This window comes from Herpailurus yagouaroundi, unplaced genomic scaffold, assembly GCF_014898765.1.
Source record: "Herpailurus yagouaroundi ecotype Mexico unplaced genomic scaffold, PumYag 164, whole genome shotgun sequence".
Classification (NCBI taxonomy): domain Eukaryota; kingdom Metazoa; phylum Chordata; class Mammalia; order Carnivora; family Felidae; genus Herpailurus; species Herpailurus yagouaroundi.
Genome location: NW_024412405.1, coordinates 34,603,115 through 34,627,141, shown reverse-complemented (window position 1 = coordinate 34,627,141; position 24,027 = coordinate 34,603,115). Strand labels below are relative to the sequence as shown.

The window sequence follows — 24,027 nt, the reverse complement described above, 5'->3', positions numbered from 1 at the left end:
CCAACATATTTATTTATTTTTTAAGTAAAAAGAGAGAGGGAGAGAGAGAGAATCCCAAGCAGGCTCTGCACTGTCAGCACAGAGCCCGGCGCAGGTCTCAAACCCTCACACACACAAACCATGAGATCATGACCTGGGCTATAACCAAGAGTCAGACACTTAACCAACTAAGCCACCCAGGTGACCCTCCACCAAAATATTTGTATAAAAATATGATTCAATAGCAAAGAAAATACTATAGACCAATCCCAGTTGTGAATACAGATGTGTATATTCTAAGTATCATTCTAATTTATCAAACAGAATCAAGAAAACTTATACAAAAATAAATTATGAAAAATCAGGGTTTGATCCCCTAATGCAAAGATAGTTCAATGTTAATAAATCCTCTAATGAAATGCTTTATAACAAGGGCACCTGGGTGTCTCGGTTGGGCGTCTGACTTCGACTCAGATCATGATCTCCCGGTTTGTGACTACGAGCCCCACATCAGGTTCACTGCTGTCAGCCTGTCAGCACAGAGCCGGCTTCAGATTCTCTGTCCCCCTCTCTGCCTCTCCCCCACTTGCACCCGCCCCAAAAATAAATAAATAAATAAATTTTTAAAATGCTTTATAACAATCAACTAAATGAGAAAGATGATTTATCAGATGAATTTTAAAAATACCTATATAAAATTCAACAAGCATTCCAAAAAAAAAAAAAAGGAAATAAATCAAGCACATTTAAGGTAAACTGGAGAAGGAAAATACTTAGGATAAATATCCTATAAAATCATGCTTCCGAGGCCAAAGACTTTTAAAGTCACAAGGCAACCAGGTGATAGGTTCCAGTGGGTAACAAGCCCCTTTCACAGAGAAACAGGCTATTGCCTTTGGCCATAATAATGGAAAAAAAAAAAAATGAACAGTCCTAAAAGCAAGTAAGAAACAGAAAGTAGAATGGTGGCTGTCAGGGACTCAGGAGAGTGGGAAATAGAGTTGCTTTTAATGGGTATACAGTTTCAGTTTGGCAAGATGAAAAAGTTGAGATCTTTCACACAATGTGAATAGAATTGACATTATTAAGCTGTAGGTTTAAAAACAGTTAAGATGGTATTTTTGTTGTTTTTTATTGCAATAAAAATTTTTTTCTTCTGATTTTTAAACGTATATATAAGCGACTAAAATTTTATCAAATTCCTAAAAGCTCAGTATGGGCTAGCACGGTCAATTAGTATTCCAGAAAGCCCCTGATGCAAGGACAGACGCTCCACAGTCATCACCCTGCTCTTTTTGCAAGTCTCCTCAAGGTACTAAGACAAAAGAATGTAACAACAGACCTAAGAAAGCCCTGCCTTGAAAGGGGGTACAAAGGGAGACATCCGCTACCACTGGGACACAAGGATAAAAACTGGCCTCATCCCAGACTCTACTATCAACTGAAGCAAAAGCCATCTGCCACAGGAGCCAGGACAGTAAATACTCCTGCTTCTTCCATGAAAAGATGGACTACAGCTAGAGAAGGAGGTGAAGCCACTGGAAGAGAGACTAGACTCTGACTATCCCCTTCCCTAAGCTCAAAGAAAAGCAGCCGCTGGGTAAGAGCACTCACACACACTTGCCCCTGCACTGAACACTAGGTAAAACTCCTCTGCTCCTGGGATAAGGCAGAAAACTCACTCAGGCCCAGAATTCTAAAATGATTCAAAAATGAAGTCAGACATACTGGTATACAGAAAACACACACAAACATAAGCCTGCCATTGACACAACACAATTTGGCCACCAAAAGAAGGTACAGGCATGCTTTCAAAGTCTCAACTCAGACTGAGGTAGACCAGGCTTGCCCAAGGCTGAAGTTGGTGTAAAAGAACTGAGGCCCCCCCTCCCCACCTCCCACCCATCTGCACCTCCACCCAGACTACCTGCTGGGATAGAGAAAAAGGACAAAAGGAGGTTTCCTATGACACTGGAGTTCAGAGCTGACTGAAAGTTGAGGGTATAGCAGGAACACAGAGAAGAAAAATTCTGACATTCCAGGACTCACAGAAGTGTCAAGGTAAAAGCAATGAATTCCTGAAGGAACTTGAACTATCACATCACTAGAGACTTCAAGAGCAAAGACCAAGTAAAAACTCAGCACATCTACTGACCAAACCGATTCATCCTCCCCCTGTACAGACACTAGTAGCTTGCAGAATATGAGATATGTCCGCTTCTTAGCATAATGATTTACTTCAGTCTCTGCTGTTCTTTTATACATAATGTCATAGAGTCAATCAAATGTTACAAGACACAAAAACAAAGCAAGTTACACATTGTTAAGATATAAAGCTATCAACATAATCAGATGCCAAGATGGCAGAGATGTTGAAACTACCAAGGAGAGACTTTAAAATAGCTATGATTAAATGTAAAAGAATCTAGAGATAAAGACAAACACCATGCATACATGAAGAAATTCAGTAAATAGGTGGAAATTTTTAAAAACTAATAAGAAAATGCTAAAGAAATAGCTTCATCAAAGAATTCGCTTTATCAAAGAATTCTTTCACTGAGTTTACAAAAAACTGACCACAACAGGAAGAATTAGTAAATGTGAAGCTAGACCATAGAAATTATTCAGACTGAAAACTGAATGGGGGGTGGCCGCTACAGAGGATCCAAGACCTGTGGGACAACATGAAGTAGACTACTGTACTTGTCAAAATAGTCCAGAAAGAGAAGAGAGAAAAGGGGGCAGAAGAAATACTCAAAAAGATAACAGAAATAAACCTATCAAAAATCAGAAGGGACAATAAACTACAAATCAAAAAAGCTAAAACAACCCCAAAATAGGATCACAAATGACTACATACTTATGCACATTTGGTTTCAATGAAGACCAGAGTTAAAAAAATATATCCTGGGGCACCCGGGTGGCTCAGTTGGTTAAGTGTCCGACTTCAGCTCAGATCATGATCTCAAGGTTTGTGAGTTTGAGCCCCACATTGGGCTCTGTGCTGACAGCTCGGAGCCTGAAGCCTGCTTTGGATTCTGTGTCTCCCTCTCTCTGTTCCTCCCCCACTCACACTCTCTCTCTGTCTCAAAAATAAATAAAGAATGACAAAGGACATCTCTTCAGAAACCATGTAAGCTGGGGGATAATATAGCAACATCTTGAAACTAATGGGGAGAAAACTGTCAAACTAAAATTCAAACCCAGCTAAAATATTTCAGAAACAAAGGCAAGTAGACTCTTTCAGATAAGCAAAACTGTGAAAAGTCACTGTCAGCAGACCTACATTTCAAGAAATATTTTATTTAGGCAAAAGTAATACGATACTAGATAGAAATTTACAACAAAGAAATAAAGAACCTTTGAAATATTTTAAAAAAATCCATAAATATAAAAAAATTCTTTTCTGATTTGTAATCACTATTAAAAGGAATTAAATCTTTAAAGCAAATACCTAAGAAATATATGATTTATTATATGTGCAAGTTAAAATATATTAGGAAAATAGCATCAACAGGAGAGAAAAGATGGCAGTATACTGTTGTAATATTCTAACATCATACAGAAAGTGGTATTATATCATTTGACTGTGAGAAATTCATGATGTATATTGCAAACCCGGAAATAACCACTAAAAATATAAAACAAAGAAATATAACTAATAAGCCATTAGTGGAAATAAAATTGACTACTAAAAAATAATCAAGCCCAAAAAAGGCTAGAAATGGAAAAATAAGAGCAAAAAACAGGTGAGACAAATACAAAATGAATAGCAAATTAGTACATAGAAACCCAATCACATAAAAATGTTTAATGTAAACTAACAAATCATTCTAAACAAAAGTTGGAGACAGAGTGGATTAAAAAGTCACACCCAATTACATGTTACATGATATATCGTATAATTGTGTGTGTGTGTGTGTGTGTGTGTGTATATATACATATAGTACAATTATAACTTACACAATTATATGTTGTCTATAAAGGAAAAAGAGTAATATTACAGGGGTCAATTCACCAAGAAAACACAATACTAAATATGTACGCACCTAATAACAAAGCTTTCAAAATGCATAAAGCAAAACGTACTAAAACTGAAAAGAGAATTGGATTAATTCACAATTGTATTTTAAATACTTAAGCCAGAAACCAATTTGACAAATTTCATATATTGAAAATAAATAAATAAATAAATAAATAAATACTTAAGCCCATCTTTCCCAATAACTGACAGAAGAGAGAAAAATATCAGTTGACAAAGACTTGAAGACATTATTAACCAACTTGGCTCAATCATATTTATAAAATATAAACCTGACATTCATAGAATGCTCTATCCAAAAATGACAGGAAACCTTGTTTTCAAGTGTACATGTAATATTTACCAATACAGACCATATACTGAGTGATAAAACGAATCTCAGAAAACTTTTAAAGAATCAAAATCATACAGACTCTGAAAACCATGGAATTAAACTAGAAACCAACAGCAGAAAGATATCTGTGAGATCAAGTATCTGAATATTAACAAACACAATTCTAAACAATCCAAAGTCAAAGAAGAAATCACAATGGAAATTAGAAAGTAGTTGAACTGAATTAAACTTTAAAAGAGCAGTGCTCAAAGTAAAATTTATAACATCATATCCTTATATAAGAAGAAAGGTCTCAAGCTTCCATCTTAAAAAACTAAAAACAGAACAAATTAAACCCATGACAAGCATAAGAAAGGAAATAATAAAGAATTAGAAAAAGTAAAAGTTGGAGAAAAAAATAATGAAACCAAAAGCTGGCCCTTTCAGAACATCAAAAAAATTAATACACCTCTGGCCAGACTGATCAAGACAAAAAGAGAAAAATCACAAGTCACCAACATCAGGTATAACAACTAGTCAGTGTAGATCCTAAAAACATTAAAAGAATAGGACAATATAAACAACTTTATGCCAATAAATTCTGTAACTCAGATGAAAAAGCCAAATTCCTTCAAAACACGAACTAAGAAGTTTCATTCACAAATGAATATATAATCTGAATAGCTCTGTGCTAAATAAATTGAATTTATAGTTTAAAACCTTCCTACAAAGGAAAGAAAAAAACAAGAAACAAAACAAAACAAAAAACCCTCTAAACCCAGATGGAGCCTCTTGTGAATTCTTCCACACATCTAAGGAAGAAATAATTCCACACAAAGTATTCCAAAAAAGAAAAAAGAAAAAAAAAAAAAAAAAAAAAAAAACCAGAAGATGATAAAACACTTCCCAAGTTATTTTAGGAGGTGAGGAATAACCCTGAAAGCAAAATCAGATAGAGACACTAAAAAGAATAAATAGTACTGACCACCATGTCCCATGAACTTATATATTTTTTATTTATTAACAAAATATAAGAAAATCAAATACAACTATATATAATTAGATGACACATCAAGAACAAGTAAGACTTATACAAGGAATGAAAGGCTGACACAACATTTAAAATCAAGCAACACACACACAAATCAAACACAATTAACTCACTAAATTAACAGACTAAAACAGAAAATCATATATCATCTCAATAAATACAAAAGAGCCAAAAGCCTATAAAACTACTTATAACTAAATTCAAGTAAACAGGAAACAACTATTACAAATAAAATACTAAAATCTTTTTGAAACATAAAAAATGATACAAACATAAGGACATCCATGTTCTTGAATTGGGATGATACTCTGCACTAAAAGTATTAAAATGTTATAGAAACCAATTTGACAATAAATATCATATATTGAAAAAAATTAAAAATAAAAGTATTCTTAATAAAAAATAAATAAAATAGAAATAAATAAATAAAATGTTAATTGTTCCCAGAGTATATATAACTTAATGCAATTCTAATTAGATTCACAACAGAGTTTTTGTGTATCTTTTGCCCAGGGAAGTTGGAACAATGGATGAAATATTCCTCAGATTTGCACTTTACTATTTTAAAAGGAAAAAAAATCTGGTATTATAGGATATATTAGAACATAAGACAATACAATTAGGGAATTTGTATTTACTTGTAAAAGGACACATTACTTTAAAAATGGTGCTGATACCAGTTATGTATCTGAAAGTAAATAAAAGTGGATCCCTCTCCTATAGCACATATAACTACAAATTCCAAATTTACCAAAGATAAGATCAAAGTGGAAAGAAAAATACAATCTAAGTGTAGGTTACACATCTCTTTTACCAATGGAGAAAACACTGAAAACAAAAAGTTAACCAGGGGCACCTGGGTGGCTCAGTCGGTTAAGCATCAGACTTCAGCTTAGGTCATGATCTCACAGTTCTTGGTTTCAAGTCCTACATGGGGCTCTGTGCTGACAGCTCAAAGGCTTAAAGCCTGCTTTGGATTCTGTGTCTCCCTCTCTCTCTGCCCCTCCCCAGCTCATGCTCTGTCTCTCCCTCTTCCTCTCTCTCTCTCTCTCTCAAAAAAAAAAAAAAAAAAAAAAGTTAACCAGACAGAATGATTACATAAAATTTAAAAATGTTACACATCAAAAGATATTTCTTAAACAGAAAAGATCAATTTGTTTTGTTTTGAAGTAGACTCTACACCCAGAGTGAAGCACAATGTAGGGCTTGAACTCAGGAACCTGAGATCAAGACATGAATTGAGAGCAAGAACAGAACACTTAACCGACTGAGCCACCCATGTGCCCCAAAAGATCAGTTTTTGAAAAAAAATATTTGCAATGCAGGTACCAGACCAATGGTTAATAGCTATAATATATAAACTCCCACAGGACAACAACCAAGTAGAAAAATGAGCATAAAGTGTGAAAGGGCCATTCTCAGAAAACAATTCCAATGTAGCTACAAATAGGAAGAGATCTTCAAGGTCACCAACAGTCAGGAAATACTAATTTAAAGTAACAATGAGGTACTACTACACAACTATCAGACTGGAAAAGTCCGTTGCTGATGGACTTTCAAGGAAAGGATTTTGCCCACATTACTGTTAAAAACATCAACTGTTACAGCCTTTTTCTTCAAAGCAATGTGGCAACATTTTGAAGCAGAACATAACTGCATCCTGGGAATCTATCGCATTGGTCTGTCAGAGTATAGCTATAAAGATATGTATTACAATATTGCTTTTAGTGGAAAAAGGTAGAAACAAAGTATTGCCCATCAGTAAATTAATGGTTAACTAGACAATGAAATAACCATACTTTAGAGTATCATGCAACAGTTGTTTTTGTTTTGTAAATGGAGTAGAGCTATAGTGGTTGAGTGGGAGTATTTCCCTTTGAAAGTAGTAAACCAAAAATAAAGGTGATAATAGTCTCCAAAATATAATCCCATTTTTATAATCAGTGATCAAAAAACCTTGTGTGAATGTGTTTATAACACTGAGAATATGGAGAACAATAAAAAAAGACACATAGTCCCGGTAACATGGGTTACGGGGGAATGGAATGTTACCGCTAGCTACAAGGGGAGCTAAGTAAAAAGGAAGGAAGATAAGAAGGAAACGAAAGGAAGAAAGAAAGAAAAAAATGAAGTTTTCACACACATACTTTTATTAGAGAGAGAGATATTTGTAAACCCTGCTCAATGAGTGAGTTTCTGCAAAACAAAGCTTATCCCTGGGAACACAGATCTTAAGCTGTTGTCCTTTGAAAACCTAAGTCATAAAAGTAATAATAAATTAATTTAAATAAATACCTAACGTTGGGTTGGTTACAAGCATTAAATGAGATAACGGTGTTTAAGTGTATCATACACATTTTAAGTACAATAAATGCAAAATATTTTTTTCAAAAGGAAAAGAAACTAAGACAATCACATGCTTAAATGGAAACAGATTTTCTGATAAGATAAAAAGTACTTAAAAGAAACTAAAACATAAATCTAAAAATATCTAGGTACTATTTTTAGGCACACTAAGGATCTAAATGAAAATAAAATAAACCGAAATATACTAGAGCAAGGCCCTCTCTTTGGGTTTAGTTGAGCCGGTTCCTCCTGATCTGTTTATACCTGAGACAAAGCCCAGGTTTTATTTACTGTTGTATTCTCAGCACCTAGCACAAGCACTGGTACATGGTAAGTGATGAACCACCTCCCTAATTTTCTTCAGAGTATTCATGCCTCTATTTGCACAGTGTCTTCTACAATTAAGTTGCTCTTTCTGAGCTATATGGGGTTTTTTTTTTTTATGCCCCTTTAAAGTACATTTTGGAAGGAGAAAGAATTCATCAATATTCACTGAATATCTCACATGAGCTAGACACTAGACATTGGCACCTCCTTTGAGCAATGGAGACTATCTTTAAATGAAACTTAGGAAGACAGCAATCAGATGAAATGGAAAAAATTATTTTACTGGTGTTGAAAATCAAGGTTCTAGTTTCAACTTGGCCACCTTCTAGTTATTCTACCTTCAGATGACCTTAATATCCTCATGAATAAAATGATAACGTGTCCAATCTACCTTATAAGATTATCAAAAAACAACTCTGTAAACCACCAAGCACTAACCAAAAAGCACTGACCTATATATATATATATATATATATATTTTTTTTTTTTTTTTTGGCTATCCCATACTTCTCAAGTATTCTAAAGTGTCTTATTTACCAAGCTATTTATAAATAAAAACAACTGCCTCAGCTCAGAGCCTTGGTATAATCCCAATATATTCAATAGAGAGCTCAGCGTACAATAAGAATTCCATCAATGCTCTTTATAGACTCATTAAGAGTGAATTTCTTTCTGGTTATATATTATCTCAAAATGAAATATTTTGTGTTTCTTTAAGTGTTCTGTATTTATACCTAAAGCAGAAAGCTAATGCACATTCCAGAGGATGTCACTTTAAATAACCAACCACTTTAGAGTCACTTAAACAACTGAGCCACCCAGACGCCCCCATATAAAGTGTATTTTTAAAATTTTATTAACCGATCAACATTATTATTTTGTTTTGCCCAAATAAACCTTCTCTAAACTCATTATAACACGGCACGTCCTACTAGCCAAGTATATCCCAGGATCTAATTTTGGGAATCACAATATTCTTGTGTTATGGCAAATGATAAAAGTTTGCCAAAACACCATAAAGCCATCAGCTCTAAAAGAAAACAGAAAAGGATGTGTGAAACCACCACAGTGGCCAAAATAATGTTTTTAATTTGCTTTCTTATTCTTGCAGATTTGCTTTTTTCTTTTCTATAAAAAGTAAACATTTTCCATGAAGAATTATTGCCATATCCACTAAAAACCTAAAACCTTTCGTTTCCCAGATACAAGGAATTTTTTCCCATGAATTTTAAGCAACTTGGTCCATGTATCACAACTTACTTTGTATTGTAAGTTTCCACATAAGTCTCACCTTCCCTCTTTGATTTTCAGCTAATTAATGATAATGCCCTATTCGTTTCCATACATGATTCCGGATTACATGATAGGAGCTAAATAAGTGTAGGTCAAATGGGTAAGGCATTTTTTATAGAGATAATGTTTTTTTGTTACTCGTATGATGCCTCTGACTGTAACAGCTTTATCAAATGACAGAATGCATACTGGCCAGAAGTTACTGGTCTATTGCTGCCACTTTGACATACCCTATAGCAGTTGCCTTCTAAAGCAATTTTTTGGATTAGGTCTCACAATTTGTTTTAGCACATGTATCAACCATCACAAAATTGGCTTCTGTATTGAGGTAAATATGCTAGTAAGTGCAGTAGGTCAGTATCTACAAACAAAATAACAGCCTGTAAATACAGTATCTGTCTAATACTCCCATTTTTTGCTCTTACTCTACAAGAAGATTAAATCTGGACTATCATACTTACTGCTGAAGGGAGTTAAGAGTAATACAGGGAATAGGGCATAACACAACGGCTTTCCAGCGTTCAAATCTTTACTTTAGAGATACCTGGGTGGCTCAGTCAAACATTCGACTCTTGATTTTAGCTCAGGTCATGATCTCATGATCTCAGGGTGGTGAGATAGAGACCCGTGTTAAGCTCCACGCTGGGCATGGAGCCTGCTTGAGATTCATTCTCTCTCTCTCTCTCTCTCTCTTTCTGCCACCCTCCCCCACTTGCTCTCCCTCTCAAAATAAATAAACATCAAAAAAAATATTTAAAGCTAACTGGCTAGACCATGGTTATTGGCATTAATTGGGTTAAAATCAGCCCCTACATCTATAAAATAGAAACCGTAATATCATACATATGTACTCAACAAATATTTAATGAATAAAAAGAGGAATCTCATATTTTAATATGTGATGCACTTCTGAAAACTTAAAAAAATTATATATGTCAAGGGACCAGACTCATGTTTTAAAGGAGACCGACTCTTGGGGCACCTGGGTGGCTCAGTCGGTTAAGCGGCCAACTTCGGCTCAGGTCATGATCTCATGGTCTGTGGGTTCGAGCCCCGCGTCGGGCTCTGTGCTGACAGCTTGGAGCCTGGAGCCTTCTTCAGATTATTTGTCTCCCTCTCTCTCTGCTCCTCCCCTGCTCGCACTTTGTCTCTCTCTCCCTCAAAATAAATAAACATTAAAAATTTTTTTTAAATAATAATAATAAAATTAAAAAAAGGAGACCTACTCTCAGAGACAAAAGAGGGAAAGGGGGAGAGAGAGGGAGAGGGGCAGAGGGGGAAAAAGAAAGAACCCAAAGCAGACTCTGCACCAGTAGCACAGAGCCCCATGCGGGGCTCGAACTCATGAACCATGAGATCATGACCTGAGGCGAAACCAAGAGTCAGATGCTTATAAGAATAAGCCACCCAGGCGCCCCAAGTTTTCAAATTATTTTTTAAAACACTGTCAAAAAAAGCAAAGTCATTGGGGGAGGGGAACTCTTACTGGGCAGTGAGCACCATCACACAACTGCTATAAAACAATGCATCCTTAAGTCAAAATCCAGTGTATAGAGGGTACTTTAGGGGTTTCCACATATAGTATTCAAAGTGTAAATTATTTGAAAGTCAACCATACATACCTGTGTAGTAAAGAGTACATATCAAATAAACTAACATGTGAAAAACACAGTACCTAACTTCTGAACAATAAAGAGTAGCTATTTTATTTTGCTGCTACTACTCATTCTGAATGGCTGCTTTTAAGAACACTACCTTGTGATCCAGCAATCACACTACTTGTATTTACCCAAAGAATACAAGAATACTAATAGCAGCATTATTTACAAAAGCCAAGATATGGAAGCAGCCCAAGTGTCCATCGACTGATGAATGGATAAAGAAGTGGTGTATATATATATATATATATATATATATATATATATACATATAATGGAATATTACTCAGCCATAAAAAAAGAATGAAATCTTGCCATTTGCCACAACACGGATACAGCTAAAGACTAAAACAATAAGCGAAATACGTCAGTCAGAGAAAGACAAATACCATATGATCTCACTCATATGCAGAATTTAAGAAACAAAACACATGAGCAATGGGGGGAAAATAAGAGAAAGCGAGACAAGTCAAGAAACAAACTTTTAATTGTAGAGAACAAATTGATAGTTACCAGAGGGGAGGGTGGAGGGGGGATGGTTTAAGTAGGTGACAGGGATTAAGGAGGGCACTTGTCCTGATGAGCACTGGGTGATGTATGGAAGTGTTGAATCACTATATCATACACTTGAAACTAATGCAACACTGTATGTTAACTAACTGGAACTAAAAATTATAATACAAAAAAAAAAAGAGACAGAGAAAGAGAGAGAGGCACCAATATCCTAGAGCAGACTAATATTTATTGAGCACTAAATATGTACAAGGCTCTATACACCTGACACTTTATGGACATTACCACAATTTTAGTCTTCAAAACTATTCTGCAATGTTGACATTATTTGTTCTTGTTTTTGTTTTTACTTATACGTAAACAGAGACTTGGAGAATTAACTTGTCCAGTCAGACAGCCAAACCCGAGTAGTCTGAGGTTTCAAATCCAGCACCCTTTGACTCCACTACAAAGCTTCATTTCGCGAAGAGAAAAAGAAAAAAAAAAAAAAAAAAAAAAAGGCAGGAAAAGGTAGTGAATTGTGGAATGGCTAATAGAGTTGAATATGCTTAGCTAGAGAGAGATCAAAAGACTTAGGAAGGAAAAATCCATGATAATGGCACTTGGCTACTGGAGGGTTAGTCACAGAGATTGCACTCCTTAATTTGTTCCTTGTACAAGTATTTTAGCACTGTGTGATTTGTCACCATGGTAGGCACTGGGTGAGAAGCCAGTACAGTAACTATGAAGAAGAATCATTTCCTGCTCTCAAGGGGCTTACTATTGGGAGGGGACCAGCAAATCAACAAGCAGTTGCACCAGAAAAACAGCATGTACTATAGGGCCATAGAACACAGCCTGGAACCCTGAATATTCTTATTCAGAATTCTTATTCTTATTCAGTATTCTTATTCAAGTACTTTGCAAAGTAAGGGATGGTAAGAATCCCAGAGGAAGTGATGTTTACAGTGATAGTTGTAACAGGAACAGGAGTTAGGCAAGGTGTATGTGTGACATAGAGAGTCTAAAATGAATTCTATTGATGAGCTAGTGTGAGTCAATTCCTTTGCTCTTCCAAGAATAGTGTTTACACAGAGCGTGAAAAAATATTTTTTTTGTTTCTTAACTGAAGAAAATGTGGCTGGGGAGAAATTATGTAAATTAATATTGTTAATTTTCTCAAATGTATGTGTGTAAAGAAATGTACACAGCAGAAAAAAATGTGTGCATAAATAAAATATGTTCAATAAATTTTCAAATATCCATGTAATATCTCCATCATTTACCTCTCTTGGCTGTGCATTTATTGTGTTACAACAATGTTTGAGTCTAACCAAGACGCTTTATTTCTGGCTTAAGCCATAAATCAGACATAGCTTAATCAACAGAATCTTCGCTTAACTAGGGATTTGCAGTTCAATAAGACTGTTCTAAATTATAGAATAACAGCACAAAATTAATGATTCTATAAAAAAATAAGGGTATTTTTAATGACTAGTGGACTCACTGAAGGAGGTTTACAATCTCTAAGAAATCACTGTTGATCTTCACTTTCTGTTTTCTGTAAAATGATTATGGGAACTGTATTTTCATGTTTTCATTCTTTTGAAAAGCTCAGATACTTCACCTGCATTATACAAATGTTAATGGTAAAGTTTCATACCAGCTACAGAGAAACTTTTTAAGAATGACTTTCTCAAGGTCACAGAGCAAATCTCTGGTGAGACAGGAATGGAATTCATGACCTTTGACTGCCAGAAGTTTTCTACCCACACTCGGAAATTCCTTCTCCATAAGTGTAATTTATATGCTCACTTAGAGAGGCTGGAAAGTTCATCCCTTGTAGGGATGTGGGGGATGGAGAGGGAGTGGTTTTCCTGTCAAATCAGTTGCCACACTAGTACTTTCTAGTTTTACAAAGTGATTCGTACCCACACTATCTTCTTTTACCCTCACCACAACCCTGTAAGATGTCTATTATTTTCCCATTTTACAGACTCAGGTTAAGAAATTTAACCAAGGTCGTCCAGTTTTAGTAACCAAGAGACCCTGCTTCAGATTGTGATATCTCTGCCACCTCAATCAGTCCAGATTCCAGGATATATAATCTTAGCAGATACCGGATTGTGAAATGAATAAATATTTTCTTTACAGTTAGCTGTTTCATTTTTTCACAATCATTTATCTTGGTTCTCATTTAGTTATGTTGGTTTGTTTTCTCTGGGGCAAGGCTGTTTTCACGTTCTAAGTTTGCTTCCTAAACTCAAAACCAAGTGAGAACATTATTACTAAACATAGGATTTGGAAAAAACAAACTGTGTGTTTTCCTTCTTTTGTATACAAGTGGGAGGAGGGGGACTTTTTACCGTAATTCTTTTTCGTAATATATGTAGCGTCGGGGGTGCCGGGGGATATATACCAACATACAGAATATAAAAATTCACGTTCATAAATACTACATGCATGCATATATATACATAAAATATACGTAAAATAGCAAATACACATACATGTAATATACACATATACATCACGCCTAGAATAATTCTAAAAACCCACAGGTGTTGTGACTGTAGCACTGGGAACACAACTCCTGGCTGTCTAGGCCAGTAAACTGTAATAGCTGCGGCTTCTATTACCTCTGATGGGACGGAGAAAACTATCCCAAAGCTCTCCAATGGTTTCTCTCACCTTCCATGCAGCAGTACAGCAGCAAAGGCTTCCTGCTACCCCATCTGTACCTAAAAAGCAATACTCTTCAGACCAGTCCAATTATGCTAATAATCAAAAAAATATACCACGAAACAGCAACAGAAGTTTATGACTTTCACTGGAGAAAAAGACAGGAAGAAAGACCACGCCAAGAGCAGAATTCTCTGGGTGAATATCCTGTAGTCTACTGCCAGACCCAAACAAATTTTTATGGAGCAACAGGACTACTCAAGTAGCCACTTTTATGACAATAAACACCCAAAACCGAAAAATCCTTTTGTAACATAATTACTGAGAATATATAGAGAAAGTAACCATTTAATCCACAGCATGTGTTCTCAGCCACAAGAACTCAAAAGCTGACATCAGATGGGGTGTGGCTGGTCCAGGCCCTGAAAATGAATTCTGGCCTGTTGAAGTCAGACATTTCCCTGAACGGGTTTGGGATCTGGAAATACAGCAGATCTCACAGAGCCCAGGGCTGTTGACCTCCTGGGCATAGGGCAAGGCCCATCTGTTTACTTGCGTTTTGATTTTGGGAGCTGTGGTTGTGGTGGATGAGTTAAGGCTGTGGTTTATAGGGTGTCGCCAGTGATTTAATTTTAATATTTTTACCCTTACATCTTGTACATACTAAAGACTGAAAGCTGTGCGTAATTTGTCAGCTGAAAAATAAACATAAAAGAAAATAAGTGAACAGGGGGCAAAAATACAGATATTACCACTCTACTATCCTACAGCATTTTCAAAACATAAATGATAAAGGCAAGCAACCGCAACCTATTTTAGAAATTATTTATAAAAATGAAAGCTGTTTTCTACACGGAAAAAGATAACCATGGGTGTTAAATAAAACTGTTAAATAAAGCAGTTTTGAGATTTTTAGTTCTTGCTCCTTAATCAGCGTGAAAGCACAAGCGGGAAGACTTCCTTATCCAAAACAAGTAACTTTTCAAGTAAGTCTGCACCTCTAGTTTTGTAGAATACAACTAGTTTGTATCAATACACAAATCATCTAGTTACATTTATGAACTAAACCCTCTAAGAAGACTGTTTCTCTCACAGTCTAAAGAAAACCATTTGACACCCCCAATTTAATTGATTATCTTAATGAAATTCACACATAAATATGAAATTCCACACTTTCCATTTTGTACAATGGCAAAAACAGCGAGGACCTTCGTATGTTCAACTGCTTAACAATATCACCTCACTGGTAAGGCGACTCAGTACTCTAGATTAACCAACACTGGCTTGAGTTCAAAATGCCCTCAGTGTAGGCCTAGAGGCCTAAGCACTTACGTCCTCTTTGCAGAGGAAAAAGAAAAAAACAAAACACACACACAAAAAAAACCACACCTATGTTTAAGACCAAATTATTCAATTCACTTGATAACAGCCTGCTTCATGATAGAACATTTAAAACTCACTCAGTCTGTTCAAGTGCTTGTTTACCTTTCACAGAAGGCAGGGAAGTAATCCCTGAGGAACATATATATTTTTAAATGACCAGAACACTACTGCTATTCTATGCCTGATGCACCCTCTTCGGAATGAATGAACATCACGCATCCTGATTTGTTTTTCCCTTGGCCTGGGGAGAGTGAGCGCACTGGTGTTTGCGGTCCCTTCCCTTTCTGTACACACAGAGGCTGCAGCTGTAGTAAACAACCACCAGCCAAAAGTTGCTAAGGTCAAGGTCTCAAATGCTACACCAGGACCAGTTTTCTCCCAAATGACATTCAGTTACTGAAAAAGAACTTTCTGGAGAAAAAAAATATATGTTAAGGGCCCACTGGCACAACAATTTTCATTCAATAAATAGTAATACAAAGCATTCCAAAATAAAGTTTAGCTGACCGAAGCTTCTTTTAAATAGGCATCGCTAAGTAATAGATAAATAACTGAAGCAACTCAAAAATAAACAGAAATTCCTCAAGAATGTTCTGTGTATCTCACACAACTATATTAGTTACATGGCTTTGGTTCATAAATTTGAAACTTCCAAATTTCACCAGCTTCGGTATACTTCATAATAGTTATGAATTAAAAGACAAGAATAATAAACTTCTCTCCTAAATGCATTACCAATTTCTGCCAATACTTCTATGCTCTAATTGCTCCCTCCCCAACTCAAAGAAGCTTACCATACTCAAGCTAGTCTCCAATCGATTGACCAGGCTGCAGCGATAAAGATACAACTTATGCAACTGAAATGTTTGCCCTTCACCATCCCATGTCTACTAAGCTTCCACAGTTAAACATCTTCTAGCCTAAAAGTATACCCCTTTATCGCAACCAATTTCTGCGTGGTTTTAAAGAATGTAAACAAAATGCGAATGGGGTCTACAAACAGCACAACCAGGCTTTTTTTTGGGGGGGGGGGGAGTCACTGTTTTTATTAAATGCCAATTCCAAAAAGAATTTGTTACATGATGGAATACACCCACTCTTCCAGAGTGACCACTCCTATTCCCATCACAAGAGGCTCCCTTTTAAAAGACACCAAATTTATTTCAAAGCATTTACTTATCTAAACAACTCTCTCCTCCAGTAAGAAAAGGGCCTGGAGGCGTCTAGGTGGATTTGCACAATGACGTTATTTGATTGACAGATGTCTACTGAGGCCACTGAATGCACAGGCACCAAATGTAAATAGACCTGCTCACCTCCCTGGTGTGACCGGGAAACAGAGAATATTAAAGATGATTTACAATAAAATATCCCAGTGCTCGGCCGAGAATTCTATTTGCCAGTGGGATTGCTTAAAACAATCCATACAGAACGATACTTAAACCATCTGTACTGTTAAATTAGAGAGCTGACGATATTAACCATACAAACTGTTTATCCAGATTACACATTCCGTTGTACTAACACTCTTTAACTCAACACAGTCAGTTTTTATCAGCTGAATTAAGGGTATTACTATTAAAGTATGCAAAACTCGAAGCGCAGGGTGAAGGGGGGCTGGGAAGCCGCAGGGCATATAACAAAGGAATTGGTACTTTTTCCAAGCGTTTGCCTCAAATGCACTTCGAAACAGAACTGTTGAGTGCACCCCACCCTTTTCCCCAAAGATAAAAGTTTTTCAAAGTTCTAATACGCAGCTCTCTACCCAACAAAAGCAGGATTGATTCTCCCCATAGGGGAGCATCTAACACGAACACCAACTCATGTCGCGGAGGTCAAGTCCGAGTCCTGGGAGCGAGCTTCTGAGGCTAGAAAGGGCTCCCAGGCCAGCTCCGCGGGCTGCCCGGCTCGGGTGGACGTGCAAAGTTGCCCCTTGTCAACTCCGGCCGGCTCCCCCGTAATTGAAAATAACAGCCACGGGCCAGCCCCTGGCTACTTCCGCGGACCAGGCACTGTAGCAAGTGACAGTTACACATCATTACGACCAGAGACAATAATGAATGTAGCACCAGGACCACTATTCATGCCAGCAGTGTCATCTCCGCCTTAACCCCTTCCCCTCCACTCTCTCCAGCGCACACCCACAGCCCACACAGCCCCGGTGCGGCAGCTATTCACCGAACTCGCTCTCTTCCTGGGGGCAAACTACTTCCACAACCCCCCACCCCCGCCTCCCCGATTCAGCCCGGGTGTTTTATGTCCCATCCTTGGCAACCGTCAGGCAAACATTGCAACCAACAATTCCACCAGGGGTAGAAAAACATTTGCTTAATTCACGGTACTTGATAAGTTCTTTAAAAAAAAAAAAAATTGGTGCGGGGGGGGGTGGAGAGAGAAACCTCCTTCTTTCTTCTTCACATATCCGACCGACGCTACTTGCTTTGCAATAGCATCGCCCTCCCTCGGCCCCCTCCCGCTTCCCAACACTTTCCCCCTTTAAGAACACAGACCAACCAAAATGATTTAACTTGAGCAGATGACAGAAGGAAAATAAAACATGTTAAGAGAACACGGTCTGATTTGGGATGGCAAAAAAAAAAAAAAAAAAAAAAGGAGGGGGTTGTTTATTTTGATAAGAAACGGAATCGGCACAGACCTGAACAGAAGCTGCAGAGCAGGAGAAATTGTTTTCTTTCCCTCACACAGAGTCCCCCTCTCTCTCTCCCTTTCTCTCTCTCTCTCTCGCACACACACGCGCGCGCACACACTCACTCTCGCACACACACGGCGTCACCCGCGCACACTCACACGCACACTCGCACACGCACAGGCAGAGCCTCTCAGCTGCTCTCTGCAGTTCTCAGGAAATGAATGGGGGGCAACCCAGGGAACTGTTGTACTTGCAAATGACTTACCCGGATCACATGATGCGCTAAATGTAGGGTGGGCCGGTGGGTGGAGGCTGCCGAGACGCGAGCCCCGGTCTAGCGTGGGGAGCCTCGCCAGGCCCGCATCGAATTACCCCGGGGCCCAGCCGAGGGGGTTGCAAGACGCCGCTTCTCCTCCCTTGCAGCCCGCAGCTCAGGAAACCGGAGAGGCGTGGGGGGTGGGGTGGGGTGGGGTGAGGTGAGGTGGGGGGGGTGAAAACACCAAACCCCCAAACAAAAGAGCTCCGGGTCCTCCTCCCCAGAAACAAAGCCCCGCCGCTGCGGGCGAGCCCCGGGGTGGGGCCGAGGGCGGGGGCGGCGGCGGGGAGGGGCTCGCTCAGCAGGCGCTAAGTCGCTTTATTGCCATAAAATGGGGCCCCCGAGCCGCTCCGCCCGAGGATTAGGAGGCGGGCTCTGAGTGTGATGGTTGAAATCCCCTGTGGGAAACTAACCCCTCCCCGCTCGCAGAGGTAGAAGGCAACACCCACTGCCCGGCCCTCGCCTCGCCGCCCGGGCCGCCGGGCTGGGGGGTGGGTCCGCGGAGCCTCCACCCCGCCCCACCCCGCCCCACCCCTGCCCCCGCCCCCCGGCCTCGGCCGCGCTTCCCTTTCACCTGCACCACCTTGCTGCGGCACCCAAAATAACCTACACATGGCCAACGGAGCTTTGGGAGCCGCCGGCCGAGGGGGGCCCGCGGGGCCTCGCGGCGGGAGGAACCCCCGGATTGCAACTCGCCAGGCGAGGACTCGCGCTGAGCCGCGAGAAAGTCCCCTCTTTTGTGTCAGAGCGCGCAAGGCAGCCTTCGGGAGAGAATTCGGAGGCAAATCGAGCGCGCAGCCCGCCCGGCCCCCCGCCCCCTCCCCGCTCCGGCCCGGGTGGGGGCGTGCAGGGAGGGGGCCGGGCGCCCGAGCCTTCCCCGCGGCTCGCCCGCCAGCTAACTTGGAAAGGTGTGGGCGGAGCCGGCTCGAGCGGCCGGCCGAGGCTGCGGGCACGGCGGCGCGGCGGCTCCTGGGGACCGCCCCCGGGCGCCGGGCATCGCCCGGGTCGGGCAACAATGGGGTCCAGAGCAGGGGCAGCCGGGCGGGCGGTGCCCTCGGAGCTGGGGTACGCGCGGGGGTGGGGCGGGCCGGGGGCTGGGCGAGGAAGGGAGAGGGATCATTGTTTGGGTTCGGGAGCAGCGCACGTTGTGGGCGAAGCGGGGGCGTCCTCCCTCCCAGCGCTTCACCTTGGGATGGATGGGGGCAGGGGAGACGCATGCCTCGCTCGGGAAACCCGGGAGAAGGGGTGCCTGCCCGCGCTAGTTATTCGGGAAAGCAGGCGAACTTGCAGGAGGGGTAGGAAGCTGGAGCTCCAGACCCCTGCCGAGGCCCCGAGGGATCCTAGCCGCGGCGTAGGGGAGTCCAGCCCCCGGCCCTGCGCCCCAGGAGGGAGGCACGAGTAGCGGGCGACCGGGAGCGGAGCCCTAGCCGCTCTCCCCTGCGGCCCCTCCCTCCCCGCCCTCGCGCCTGGGGGAGCGGATCCGCGGGATTCTGGGGCGGGAGAGTGGAGGCAGCGGCGGGGCGGCCGTTCCCGCCGCGGCTCGGAGGGCGCGGGGTCAGCGCCGCGCCGGAGGGTCGGCGGGGGCGGGGAGGAGACGGGGCGGAAGCGGACGGGCGGGGTGCGAGGGTGGGCTGGCCGGGCGCTGCGGTCAGCGGTGGAGATGCGTGCGCCACTTCTCTTGCAAACCTAGGTGAGCGCGCTGGAGCTCCCGAGCCCGCAGGCACCCCTGCGCGGTGCCCCTGAGCCCGCCCCGCGCGGGAAACCGCCCCGGCGGTGGGAAGGCTGCGAAGGGGAAGTTTATGTTAGGGAGAGCAAGATTTGCAGTAAGTGGGGTGGGAAGAGAAACAAGGGAGAGGCCGAGAAACAGGAAATGAGAGCAAAGGAACGACTTCTAGCCAGGAAAAGCCGTGCTCTACATTTTGTGTGGCATTTTCCAAACCCTTCTAAAGGCCGGGTGTGCGTTATTAATGGAAACAAAGGCAGGGTACCGCCTGGTGTGGCCTCTGCCACCTGCCACAATCTACGTGAGGAATGATGGGAAAGGTGGTCCCGCCTGGACGCTGAGTCGACAGCAGCCCACTTCCAGTCCACACGGGATGAGTCAATGGGCCTGACTCTTAGACACAAAACAGGACTGCGAGGAGGGATCTGCCCGGCTCTTAGGGTGCCGAAGAAGAACAAATGAGATAAGTGTAACAGTGTCTTAAAATCGTGGACCACTCCTTAAGTGAAGTCATCTGAGAACAGGAAAGCTGTGGGGAGAGCAGGAAGGCGAGGGATGCCCACGGCTGAAGACGTGGGTGGGGCAAGAATCTGGAACCCTGGGGCAAAATGGGGCGGGCACGCAGAAGGGCGGTAGCAGGGTGGAGTCTCTTTGGGGGGGGGGGAGGGGAAGGGGCTCCGGACCCCATCCCTTGGGCTAATCAGGTAAAACAGCCCTTTACACTGCACTACATCTGGATGAAACATGAAAAGACAAGTTTGAAAAATGGTAGAACATTGACAAATGTACAATGTTTAAATGGAAAACTTGCCTCTACTAGAAACACTGTGAAGTTTCCCTGTAGGTGGGGCAGAGAGTGAAGGAAGTGAGTTTAACTGTAAGAGTGAAGGATGCTGTAAGAAATTATGTCATCGTGGCACTTCTTGTCCTAACAGCTCTTTCTCAGAGCTGAGTAGCGGACTGACCATAAATATGTTCTGTAGCCAGCGCTTTTCTGCACGTGTAGAAGCATTCCAAGCTGCACTCCCTCCTTTTGGCAACAGCCACAGGCATGTTAATAGAATGACAAAAGATAGAAAAAGTACAAGACTCCATTCCAGAGAGATAAGGAAATTAGGGGAAAGTCAAGGTTAATACCCAGACTCTGGGTAATGTGGCTGAAAAAATGAACTACATCAAGTTAGTTAGGGGAAAAAATATTTGCAGATTGTTCTTTATAATTGTTGACAGATAAAGAATAGAAATGTTTGATTAAGGCAATTCTCCAGATATAAAGAGGCAAGGGAGAAGATAGCAGAAGATCAAAACCAAAGAATGAAGGAGGTGGTCATCACTGGGAGTTAGGATACTGGAGTAAATGTGTGTGTTTGTGTACAGGCATACATTTCCAATTCATTCCCTGTATAGAACTTAGGGTAAAACAAACTAAGGTGTGAACAGAAGGAGAGAAGTTAGGAAAATAGCATACATAGCTTAGCAAAAATATGTGCATATCTTTACATGTAGTCCCTTACCCTCCACTTCTATGTGTGTGCAAGAATATGAAAAATCAGGAAATGTAAACATGGCAAAATTGATTTACCAGGAATGTATAATTCTGGTCGCACAAAAAAAAATTTTTGAAATCACAAAATTGTAAAATGTCAATGTTGAGGGGCTCCTGGGTGGCTCAGTGTGGAACCTGCTTAGGATTCTCTCTCTGTCTCTCTCTCTCTCTCTCTGCCCATCTCTGCTCACTCTTTAAATACATACATACATACACACACACAAACTCTAAAAAAAAAAAAAAAAGTGTTGAAAGTATCTTTCAAATCCCATCTTTTATCGTATTTCAGTTCTGTTTAAAACCAGGATAATTTGGGTCAAAGATGACTCATTTCCCCAAATTCATATACTTCTATTTTACTTAGTGTTCACTGTCGCAAATGCTAAAAGAAGAATGAATTAACAAGGAGGATGGAGGTTGGTATTCGGAGTTTCTTAACCGTGGTATTCTTCTACCTAACATCTTATCCTAGAAAAGAGAAGAACACACACAAGCACCCCCCAAAGCAGATCATCTATCTCGTTCAATGTACGTGATAAGGCACAACTTGCAACTAGAGATTTTAAGTTGCTAATGTCAAAATAAACGTTACCTACCTGCAACTTTTTGTCAGATCTTACTTCCACTTCACCAGTGGTGATACATTTTGAAAAATTAGTGTCAGTGGTAGAAAACTCTTTTACAATATTAAGAGTATTACTTGCACCACACCCTGATTTCTCTAAGGTAAAGACTCTCTTCAGTATCTATGTATATTTAAAGTTCTTAAGCCTTAGGATTAGTGATGCCAAAGATTGCATGGATGATTTAACACGAATGTAATTCCAGGCAGGGATGGGGGAAAATGGAGTCCATTTTCAGAAGTAAAAGCTGTGTTGAAAGATTAGAGCTGATTCAAAGTGAAAATAAAAGTGATTTCCAGGGGCGCCTGGGTGGCGCAGTCGGTTAAGCGTCCGACTTCAGCCAGGTCACGATCTCGCGGTCCGTGAGTTCGAGCCCCGCGTCGGGCTCTGGGCTGATGGCTCAGAGCCTGGAGCCTGTTTCCGATTCTGTGTCTCCCTCTCTCTCTGCCCCTCCCCCGTTCATGCTCTGTCTCTCTCTGTCCCAAAAATAAATAAAAAACGTTGAAAAAAAAATTTAAAAAAAAAGTGATTTCCAAAGCTTTCATATATTTTAAAATACAGTCCTAGGGCCAGAAGTGAATATGTATTGCTAGGTTTCAATGCCCCCCCCCTTTTTTTTTCATGTGTTCTATTTTGGCAATAATGTTCAGCAAAGGGGAATTTTCCTGTTTAAGTCTGAGAAAGGCATGTAAGAGGACTTACTATGAATGCAAACAGCTGGTGATATTATGTGATTACATGGTAAACAGCATGTTTTGATTTGTGTGAGGAGCTGTCTGGCAATTAGAGGAAAATGACATTTTATAACTTTGTTTTGTTGCAGTCAACACGGTTTTTGGTCCTTCTAGCTTGATCATCACTCCCTCGGATGTTCTCTCTTTTCCAATGTCCTGCGCAGTCAGGTCTCCTTCAGGGCTACCACCACGCGCCTCCCCATCATGCACTTCTGAACCTCTGGCCTCCTTCCCTTAGCTCCATTCCACCTTGCCTCCAGCAAATCCTTAATTATGGCACATCTATAGTTAGAAACCCAAAGTGACACAAATTAGTGTCAATACAACATCATGACGTTTAAGGGCCCCACTTCGGTTCTCATATCTCAGACTTGTAACCTCCTACCCAGGTGAACACCTTGCCATGTGCCATCCATCCTGGCTGCCTTTACTGTTGGCTCAGTGCCCCCACCCCCAATTGTCTGCTCTGGAATCTTCCCAAAATGATTCCATGACGCCCTGCACACATTTTACATATCCCACCTCTTCATCAAAAAATTATCTTTCCGTTCTTGAAGCTTCTGTTAATGTAATGGAAAGAGTGCCTTTCTGATTCTCCATTTTTTTCTGCCCATGTAAATAATATTTCCCATACTTTGAAGGATTAACACTTACTAGATCCTTACTTGGGCCAGTGTGAAATATATTGGCCCAAGTAGGCATCCAGCAAATGTGAATTCCCTCACTTACTCTTTAGGTACTTAGACTTTTCTGCTTTCCTTCAATATTGTTGGCTCCCCTAGACAGGTAACCATCTGAGAAAAGGGTTGTAAGTTAGCCATTTATTTAGCCTTCCTTTTACCCCTCACACTATTTTGCATATAGTGGGT

General features: G+C 40.6%; 1 protein-coding gene across 9 annotated transcripts in view; it reads right to left on the bottom strand.

Annotated features, from left to right (window-relative positions):
* Positions 1–18,895, bottom strand: part of KLF12 (KLF transcription factor 12) — a 436,833-nt gene extending 417,938 nt beyond the window's left edge. For 4 of the 9 annotated variants that reach the window (XM_040487362.1, XM_040487367.1, XM_040487365.1 and 1 more), the window contains exon 1: positions 18,223–18,448. The gene's annotated coding sequence lies outside the window, so the exon portion shown is untranslated. Of the gene's footprint in view, positions 1–18,222; positions 18,449–18,481 lie in introns of those variants that run through there. The other 5 variants (XM_040487361.1, XM_040487366.1, XM_040487363.1 and 2 more) reach the window with 3 other exon arrangements.
* Positions 18,896–24,027: the final 5,132 nt, after the last annotated feature.